The sequence below is a fragment of the Schistocerca piceifrons genome, chromosome 4, assembly GCF_021461385.2.
Source record: "Schistocerca piceifrons isolate TAMUIC-IGC-003096 chromosome 4, iqSchPice1.1, whole genome shotgun sequence".
Lineage (NCBI taxonomy): Eukaryota > Metazoa > Arthropoda > Insecta > Orthoptera > Acrididae > Schistocerca > Schistocerca piceifrons.
Window position 1 is genome coordinate 669,285,279 of NC_060141.1, and position 9,167 is coordinate 669,294,445.

The window sequence follows — 9,167 nt, forward strand, 5'->3', positions numbered from 1 at the left end:
AGACTATTTTGCGTATAATACCGATGTCTATAAAGTAGTACTGTCTGGAAAAAACCTGAATATGTGTAGAGCCACGGTTAGATTTCTGAGTGCTGCAAAGATTGTCAAATTGCTTTAAATGATCAGAAATATAAAATAGTGCACTTTAGAAAACGAAAAAAACGTGGTATACTATGGCTGTAACACAAGGAATCACGGCTGTAATTTGTAGCTCTTTCTAGGGATATGAACTGGAACGATCAAATAGGCCCAGTTGTGGATGAAGCGTATGAACAGATTGTGGTACAATGGTAGAATTCTACTTAATTCAATCGGTCTACAAACGAGACAGCGTAAAAAAAACTGTACGAGCTATTCCAGAATACTGTTCAAGTCTGTCGGACACGTGCAAAATGAGATTAACAGGCGACGTTGAACGAATACAAACTAGGGCAACACGATCGGTCTCAAGTTTAAAAGAAGATGCCATTTCTCACTTTTGATCTAATAATGTTATTAGTTCACAACTAGTTTCAGCTTTCTGGGCGCTGTCGTTTCAATACGTATGGCATAGTTTTCTATTTCAGAATCACAAAACCGCTTCACAATGCCCTAGATGACTGCCTCTAATTGTGAAATAATAAAACTACTACAGCAAACGTGAGAAATGACACCTTTTATCATAAAGTGATTGCTGAACGAAGAAAAAGTTAGTTCACCTGTTCGTTTGATACATAGGAAATCGTCATAAAAACGCTAAAGAAGTGAAATGATAGACGCTTGATTATAGAAGTAAACTGCCCCGTGAATTGTACTTAGAAAGTTTCTAGACACATTTTAAGTGATGGATGTACAACTGCACAATAAGCCCGCACGTATCGGTCCCTTAGGAACACTAATTAAAGCGCACACTGAAACATTTAAACAATCTGACTTCCCGCGTTCCATATATGAAACAGACGGGAAAATCCTTAATAAAGGGCACAGGAGACATATCCACTGCAATGCACTTCACAGTTGTTTGCAGAGTATCAATGTAGATGTAGATGTAAAGATTGTCAAAAGCTCTGGGCTGGTCAAATATGGATTTTAGCTGTCGAAAATGACAAATGATGATCTGTAGTGATCGGTGAATGTATCAAGTTCTCTGTCTGACAACTACATTAGTAACTGATCTGAGACCATCGACTTTTAAAAACGCATTTAGTTTCTTTCACCACTCATGAATGTACTGCAACAAGTAAATAAGCCACGTGTTAGGTTTTGAGTACGATCTACACCTAGCCAATACATACTTTACCTGCCGCCTGTTCGTCATGTACAGCCATTTACTAAACAGTTAACGTGCAGCTGAAAACACAAAATCTCTGTGGAAACATGAAGAATGACATCGTTACCGATTCGACGCAGTGTATGACAGAATTTGGTTTTAACTGACCCGCTGACACAGACTTTCCTGTAATCCCTTTTCAGCGAAGTTCGTTACCGAGGTTTTGTTAAGCACAGGCACAGAATATAAATGAGCTGCTCTGAAAGTAAAATGAGGGAATTTGACGTGCAAAAATTCCTAAGGCAAGCGGCGGAGTGATTGCTGGTGCTTCCCGCTGCATCCATCGCTCAATTTCGTTCGGCGGAACACCGGCGCAGTTGCAATAGCGATAGCCTGCGACAACTTATAAATTGTTAATGAAGTGTAGCATTACTGAAAAAAATTCTATACAACTGCAATTCGTGACAAGTTAGATGATATATGTGTAAAAAATACATGTGTAAGTAAATCGACATCAAATTAAATTGGTTTGACATACATATTTTCCAATGTTTCTTTGTTCCATTCAGTTGCTGTTATATTCTTAATCAATGGTATTTTAGTGGCAGAAAATGACGCGAGTGTACTTCCGGTAGTACAATAAGACAGACACATCACGGAAATGTAATTTAATCAGGAACAGTGCGCTACTGATACTATAAAGGAAACACGGTTTCATAACCGACTAGTGAATCCGGGAATTTTTGGCAATTGCTAAATATGTATGGGAATTCTATGAACGTCGCAATCTACTCCCCCCCCCCCCCCCCCCCGTCTCTCTCTGTCCGTCTCCCCCACCCGCTCCGTTTGTCCATCTCCTCCTCTTCCCCCTTCTCACACCCCTCCTTGTTCAACTCCTCCTCCTCTCCTCTCAGTGCCCACTTCCTCTCCACCAACCTCTTTCAATCTCCTTCTCACACCTCTCCATCTCCTTCTTTCAAGGATTTTTAAAGATTTTTGCTAATAATGGTTCTCATTTATGTATTACATATATACCAAACATATTTTGAAAAAATTCATACCCTGCGTCTTTCCGGATCTTTGTTAGAGTAACGTACAAGAATCTGAAGTTAATCTCTCAAGAACTTTTCGAGATTCTTGGTAAGAACGTTAAACTACAACTTGTCTTTAAATAGCAGTATACGTGGGTTGCGTAAACAGTAGGTTTAATTCATACTACAACTCACTGACAGACGTTCTCCGTATTACATGCCCTCAATATAATCGCTCGGGATCTCGATCATTTTCACTCACACAGACGGAAGGCGTCATATACCGTCAGAGCGTCCATCTCTGTCGATGTCTCGCAAGGATCGCCCTATCGCAAAGATGATGTCTCCTCTTGTGTTTTAGCACCTGCCACGAAGGAGTTTCTCAATTTTGGCGAAAAGGTTGTAATCGAACCGACTCGTCCCGGGTGACTACAGTGAATGTTCGTGTATTTCCTACACCCAAGCACACTGGAGTTCCTTTACGGGGTTCGACACGTGGCTTGGTGCATTGTCAGGAAGGATGATGCGATGCAGTGCCAGAAGCTGGCGTCACTTTCTTCTCAGTGAGGGAAGAAGCTGATGTCGCAATAAATTACAGTAATGAGCTGCAGTATCCGTCTGTCCCTACGCAACAAAGCACTCCAGGATTAACCCTAGGATATCGTAAGCCAGGTTAACCATCACTGTACTACTAATTGCTACACGGCGTTCTGTGGGCGAGGAGTGCCACGGAGTTTCCGTTCGTTGGATTTCCGCTTTAATCGTGGTACATGCAATCGAGCACAGTTTTTCATTCGTCTATAGTGACGATCCTAGCAAGGAAGTCTTTCTCCTTCCAGTGGTAGCAACAGATAAATTTCTCTGCAAGTGCATAAGCTGCCGCTGTTGTACCTCGGTCACTCCATGTGGTACCCAACGTGCTGCAATTTTGAGGACCAAAGGATATTGTACAAAATGTGGAGCACCTTCCTGTGGCACACGTGCAAAGGTTCTGTTTAATACAGAAAATTGTAATTCTGGTATATTTTGGATTAATGTTTTGGAAGTCACGCAGAAAAGTAAGGCTTCAATAGCATCTGGGTATTAGAGGCCAAAATCCCTCTCGAAGAGGTTAACTGCGAGGTGGAATCGAGTTGTATCTTGTGATGGAGTAAGATGTGTTTAGCCCGTGTTGTGTCGGCAATAATTTTCTTATATTATTTGTCATTTATGAAGAGATATTTTGTAAATTCATTCAGAGGACTTCAAAAGTTTAACATACATTTCAATAATACATTGAATTTAGTTTTTCATATGCAGCACTATAGTACAAAATCAATAGATAAGAGTGATGTACAAGGATATAAAAAATGAATAATTGCCACTACCTTCGTGCACCATAAACAAGAAAGGATTACCAGCTGGCAGGTTTTTGACTACGTTGATGATGAGTTACAGTGCATTTTAGCCCATTTTATGCTGATGTATAATGAAAACAGTCTAAAAGATTCTTTATTTTCAGGTAATTAACTGAACTAGGGTGATGACACTACATGTTTATTTGCAGTTGGTCACAATATTTTTCTTTGTTCCAGGTATTCGGAACATAAGAGATAAATGAATGATTGAAGAGGTTTTTGAGACGATAATGTGTCTTATAATGATAATGCTATGAATATTCTGATGTGATTATTGAGGTTATGACAATTATACCATGGGGTTGAAATCATTATGTTTATGAAGATATTATGAATTATTTTGGGGGAGTTTTGAGTAAGTGACTGTAATGGTAGGGATTTTGTACGGACTTGTGATTCTTCTGCTTATAAGTTGTACCTGGAGATATTTTGGTTTAGTGGATTAATCTGAAGTAAAAAAAGAACAACGGTAGATTTTTGTGGAAGAATAGTCCATATGAACACTGTTTTGTAGAATAAGCTGTTTCTTTACCTGATATGCAAATTTTCTTTGTCTTTAGTGCACGTGATGGATGATTTTGACAACTTTATTAAGTTTTTATTCATTTAACACTTCTTCGCAGCAAATACGATTCCACCACTGAAGTCTTGTTCAGTAACTCATGGTTGTTTAAGTGATTTTTTTCTGATGATGCTTATTTACACTATTTTTTCAGTTGCAATTTAATATTTTCCTTTAATTTTTATCAGTGTATATATCTAATCTACTACTTTTTCTGATACGTTTCTTTAATTTTTCTTCAAATATTACATTAAGTTTTTTTCATTTTTTATCTGCTATTGTGATTTGACTGGCTGGCGACTGACATTTTACAGTATTTTCTGTTTTCTTTAATCATGATGTAGCCCCTACATATGATAGTTATGTTGCGATACGTATTTTTTACTGAATATCTGTTATTATACTACGTTGCACTGATACATGATTATTATTGGTTAAGATGCACTTTGCTACACTCTGTTTATTATGTGTTATATTATGTACACTGCATTTGGCACTACTATATTCTTTGCTTCGCATTTTGCCTTAATGATTGCTGAGATATATTTTATTCTTGCTTGTGACTACACCTTTTGCTGAGATAATTTACCTTTTTTTACTGCTGTGTGCAAATCTTACGAGCTGAATTTTGCTTATTTCTTTTCTTTTGGGGTAAATTAATTAAGACTGATTTAGTATAAACGAACTCAACTAGGTTTTTGTGGTTTTAAGAGAAAAATGACTACTACGTGCAATGCTGGAAATGTGAGAGTAAGTATTACAGTTATTCAAAAAATGGTTCAAATGGCTCTGAGCACTATGCGACTTAACTGTTGAGGTCATCATTCGCCTAGAACTTAGAACTAATTAAACCTAACTAACCTAAGGACATCACACACATCCATCCCCGAGGCAGGATTCGAACCTGCGACCGTAGCAGTCGCGCGGTTCCGGACTGCGCCCCTAGAACCGCTAGACCATCGCGGCCGGCTATTACAGTTATTAATTATTATAATGAGTGGAAAGAATGTTCATATGACAGCGTATATTAGTAGGGACTATAGTAGACAGTAGTGAAGTAACTGAATTACGCGAACGACATTTTACAATGGTTAAATGGAGAGGGAGATTCGATTTTTTTTTATGTAGCCTGCTGATCAGCAAGTCTTTTCTCTTACGCATGAAAAAACACACACATTTACACAGATTTACAACATTGCAATCCTCTTTTTCCCTTCTCTAAACCAGTACTTTTTTTCTCATTTGGCCAATATTTATTTTCCATTAATTGTTTTACCTAGCACTTTGATTTCTTGTACTATTGTCAACATGTATGCATTTTTTGTCAACTTGTTTTTCATGTATTACCAAGTATTTTCTATGTCTTATGTTAGAGCATCACTTTCCATGAATTGCTGAACTAACTTTTCGCAATAGTTGAACATGTCAAGCAACATATCTTTTTTGTATTTGTCTATAATTATGGTTTTATCTCTTGTGTATTTTCTGAAAATGGCCATTGAATGCCAACATAATAGGTGGCACTTTGTAAAACATAATTTTTCTCTATGTAAGTATGGACGATTTCTCATAATGGTTATCTGACATGCTTTTCGTAGTGAACGGTTATTGAGTGGTAGTCGAACATAACAGTTTCCAGTCAATGTTGTGTTCACTTGGACAAGCGGACCAGTCCATTCCGTGTGAACACAGTGCACACCATTATGAAACCACCACCAGCTTGCGCAGTGCCTTGTTGATAACCTGGGGGGCTGCGCCACACTAGAACCCCACCATCAGCCCTTAACAAATGAATCGGTATTCATCTGATGAGGCCATGGTTTTCCATTCGTCTAAGCTCCAACCGACATGGTCACGAGCCCAGGAGATGCAGTGCAGGCGATGTCGTGCTAATAGCAAAGGCACTCGAGTCGATCTTCTGCAGCCATAACCCATTAACGGCAGATTTCGCCGCACTATTCTAACGCATACGTCCGGCGTTCGTCCCAAATTGATTTCTGTGGTTTTTTCACGCAGTGTTGCTTGTCTGTTAGCACTGACTACTCTACGCAAACGCTCCTGCTGTCGATCGTTTTGTGATGGCCGTCACCCACTGCGATGATATCCGTGTTGAGAGGTAATGCCAGAAATGTGTTAATCTCGGCACTGTCTTGACACTCGCATATCAAATTATCTAACGAATAATTCCTGTTGTGCGTCCGCAATCGCGCCGGAAACCCTTTTACATGAATCACCTGACTGCTATGACAACTCCGGGAATGCACTACCCTTTAATACTTTGTGTATGCGATACTAACGCTATCTGTATATGCGCACATTGCTATCCCACGACTTTTGTCAACCCACTATAATATACGGTACAAGAATAATAGAACAGTGTAAGAGAATCAAACAATCCTTCGGATATCAGAGTCAGAGACAGTATATATGATTGATGCAGCGAAGATTGCAGCATTCAGCTTCTGCACAAGGTCTTGAAAGGCATACTTCCATCAAAGATTCCCATTTTCTCTTAGGGTTATGAATTTAAAAGAGCAGAGTTCACGGACTGTTTAACGTCTTTGGAACTGAAAAAAAGCTGTTTTACAATAGTTCTGTGTATACATTACATTTTGTTATTCTTGATGGTTGAGCTGTTCTCCAAAAGCAACGTACTGATCTCACTGACTGGCTCACTAGTTTCAGAAATTGCATTACGTAGCAGGTCATTTGAAGAACAGTTGTGTTATGTGCAAACAGAAAACATTTAATGTCATTTGCCTTGTTTACTCGCCGGCCGGTGTGGCCGAGCGGTTGTAGGTGCTTCTGTCTGGAACCGCGCGACCGCTACGGTCGCAGGTTCGAATCCTGCCTCGGTCACCGATGTGTGTGATGTCCTTAGGTTAGTTAGGTTGAAATAGTTCTAAGTTCTAGGGAACTGATAGGGATAACCTCAGATGTTAAGTCCCATAGTGCTCAGAGTCATTTGAAGCATTTTTTTCTTGTTTAATCGCAGATCACTAATACCTGTCAAGAAAGGTACCGGACAGAGAACAGAACTCTGTGTTACCTTCACTTTCAAACCTTTCCTTCTTTGTTAACACTGGAGGATGACTTTCTTCTTCCTATTTTCTACGCGTATATACAGAGTGAACCATTTTGAGCTTTTCCCAAAACATCACATGGTACACGTGATGAAACGCTTTTGTATCATTACAGAAAATACCCGCAGTCGTCAGCTTATTGCTGAGTCCTGATATCATGATAGAGAATCACAAACAAAAGAATAAATAGCATTTATTGGCGAACATAGAAAAGGATATTCAGCTCTAAAATATTATGAGTGAAAAGTTACTGAAAGGCGTGCCTCATTAGCTCCGGGTTTCTTTTTACGATAGCTGATTATTCTACAGAATCTTGTACTAATTTCCGCAGTTTTCGTGCCTGATCCTGTGCAGTGTGTGGCCCGCAGCCACGTCCTCATTAGCACTAGTTGGCTGCGTCTCCTGGCTTACACACACAGGCCGTGGGAGCCGGCGTCATTGTCACGCGACTATCCGCCCACACGGCGAGGGGGGGGGGGGGGAGGCGGGAAATCGCTGCCAGCCAAGCCACCAGCCACTCGGTGACAACAAGCCATTAGCGGCGCCTTTTGACGCTCGCGGCAGCCACTCGAAGGCTACGGCCACCGAGGGCGGCGGACCATTCCTTTCAGTCTGCGCGTTATTGTGGCCGCCATTGGGGGTTACGGGTCTTGAAATCGCTGTCGGTAGGTGAAGTCACTACAAGACTCAAAACGGTCATGCACCTGATATCTGATACGAAATGAGTCACAGTTTTTAATGATAGTGAAGTAAGTAACTGTTACAATATACACCGTGATTCACGAAGAAATACAAATATTTTAATATGTTATTCTACAAGTAAAACTTAAGAAAGATGTTCATATAGACATAGGTCCGCAAATGTTTAGTTCCGGAGTTACGGTTAATAAAAGATTTCCCTGAAATTTAGCAACTAAGTCTGTACGAGGTTGAAGTAAAGCAGGGTTTCCATTTATTCCATTGTTATTGATTTGGTAAATCTAATAAAACATGTCTTGGACGTGTATCTGCACGAGTTTTCCAGAATATTCAGAGAAGCAAAAAAGTAATTTTGTATACTGTTTATTTATTTTTATTATATTGAGCTTTTCCTCATTACAGAGGCTTATCTCCAACATAATAATTTACTCGGAAATTACTACACAAAGAATCAACGTTCTTAGACTATATTTTCAAAATATTCCTCCAGGTGTTTCGATCTTGTGTCTCTTCTGCGCCCATTCTCCTCATTGTGTGCTGTACATTTTGGAGCCAGGTGGTCATAGGTCGTCCTCTTCTTCTTCTCCCCTCCGGTTCCCATTCCAGTATCAACTTTGGTATTCTGGCTTCCTCTATTCGTCGTACATGCCCGTACCACTGTAATTTCTTCCTATCCATTAAGTCATATATTCTTTCTTTTATTTCTATTCTCCTTATTATTTCGGTGTTCCTTATCTTCTCTTTCCTGGAGGGTCTTGCCGATCTTCTCCAGAAGTCCATCTCGAGAGCTTGTAATTTTTTAATGTGCTTCAGATTAATTGTCCAGGTCTCCGTTCCATACAGAACCCACTCCCTAATGTAGATTTGTATATTAATTTTTTAGTTATGCTCATTGCATTCCTGCTCCATAAGACTGAGTTAAGCATCCCAGTGACATTCCGTCCGTTACTAATTCTTTTATTGATTTCTCACTCTGCTTTTCCCTCGATTTCCAAAATGGATCCCAAATGACAGAAAGTGTTTATGATTTTGATTTTCTTTCCTTCGCTGTATAGCTCATCTGAATCATTAGTCAAGTATTCAGTTTTTTGGCAATTAATATTCAAACCCCTAATTTTGTATGCTACTGCTAGTTGATTGCACATG